This window comes from Arachis hypogaea, chromosome 2, assembly GCF_003086295.3.
Source record: "Arachis hypogaea cultivar Tifrunner chromosome 2, arahy.Tifrunner.gnm2.J5K5, whole genome shotgun sequence".
Classification (NCBI taxonomy): domain Eukaryota; kingdom Viridiplantae; phylum Streptophyta; class Magnoliopsida; order Fabales; family Fabaceae; genus Arachis; species Arachis hypogaea.
Window position 1 is genome coordinate 58,882,997 of NC_092037.1, and position 1,714 is coordinate 58,884,710.

Genomic DNA, 1,714 nt, shown 5'->3' on the forward strand with positions numbered 1-1,714 from the left:
AGTTCTTTGGTGAGCAAAGGGGGTTCATCCTCCCAAGTCTCATTACCAAATAACTTGTCATTTAGCTTCATGATTGCTCCAAGGTACTTAGCAACTTGCTCTTCAGTGACATCTTCGTCCTCTTCAGAGGACGAATACTCATCAGAGCTCATGAATGGCAGAAGTAAATCCAATGGAATCTCTATAGTCTCAGTGTGAGCCTCAGATTCCCATGGTTCCTCATTAGGGAACTCATTGGAGGCCAGTGGACGTCCATTGAGGTCTTCCTCAGTGGCGCTCACTACCTCTTTCTCCTCTCCAAGTTTGGCCATGTTGATGGCCTTGCACTCTCTTTTTGGATTCTCTTCTGTATTGCTTAGAAGAGTGCTAGGAGGGAGTTCAGTGACTTTCTTGCTCAGCTGACCCACCTGTGCCTCCAAATTTCTAATGGAGGACCTTGTTTCAGTCATGAAACTTTGAGTGATTTTGATTAGATCAGAGACCATGGTTGCTAAGTTAGAGTGGCTCTGCTTAGAATTCTCTGTCTGTTGCTGAGAAGATGATGGAAAAGGCTTGCCATTGCTAAACCTGTTTCTTCCACCATTATTGTTGTTGAAACCTTGTTGAGGTCTCTGTTGATCCTTCCATGAGAGATTTGGATGATTTCTCCATAAAGGATTATAGGTGTTTCCATAGGGTTCTCCCATGTAATTCACCTGTTCCATTGAAGGGTTCTCAGGATCATAAGCTTCTTCTTCAGATGAAGCGTCCTTAGTACTGCCTGGTGCATCTAGCATTCTAGACAGACTTTGAGAAATCATATTGACTTGCTGAGTCAATATTTTATTCTGAGCCAATATGGCATTTAGAGTATCAATCTCAAGAACTCCTTTCTTTTGATTCGTCCCATTGTTCACAGGATTCCTTTCAGAAGTGTACATGAATTGGTTATTTGCAACCATTTCAATGAGTTCTTGAGCTTCTGCAGGCGTCTTCTTCAGATGAAGAGATCCTCCAACATAGCTATCCAATGACATCTTGGACAGTTCAGACAGACCATCATAGAAGATACCTATAATGCTCCACTCAGAAAGCATGTCAGAAGGACACTTTCTGATCAATTGTTTGTATCTTTCCCAAGCTTCATAGAGGGATTCACCTTCCTTCTGTCTGAAGGTTTGGACTTCCACTCTAAGCTTACTCAATTTTTGAGGTGGAAAGAACTTTGCCAAGAAGGCATTGACTAGCTTTTCCCAAGAGTTCAGGCTTTCTTTAGGTTGTGAGTCCAACCATATCCTGGCTCTGTCTCTTACAGCAAAAGGGAATAGCATAAGTCTGTAGACCTCAGGGTCAACCCCATTGGTCTTGACAGTGTCACAGATTTGCAAGAACTCAACTAAAAACAGATGAGGATCTTCCAATGGAAGTCCATGGAACTTGCAATTTTGTTGCATTAGAGAAACTAATTGAGGCTTAAGCTCAAAGTTGTTTGCTCCAATGGCAGGGATAGAGATGCTTCTCCCATAGAAGTTGGGAGTAGGTGCAGTAAAGTCACCCAGCACCTTCCTTGCATTGTTGGCATTGTTGTTGTTTTTGGCTGCCATGTCTTCTTCTTTGAAGATTTCTGTTAGGTCCTCTACAAAGAGTTGTGCTTTGGCTTTTCTTAGCTTTCGCTTCAAGGTCCTTTCAAGTTTAGGGTCAGCCTCAACAAGAATGCTTTTGTCTTTGCTCCTGC

At 42.6% G+C, this 1,714-nt stretch overlaps 1 non-coding gene across 1 annotated transcript; it reads left to right on the top strand.

Moving 5' to 3' along the window:
- Positions 1-1,070: 1,070 nt before the first annotated feature.
- Positions 1,071-1,178, top strand: LOC112762773 (small nucleolar RNA R71). The gene has a single exon (XR_003182761.1). It is a non-coding gene; the product is annotated as a small nucleolar RNA R71 (small nucleolar RNA).
- The last annotated feature ends 536 nt before the right edge of the window (positions 1,179-1,714 follow it).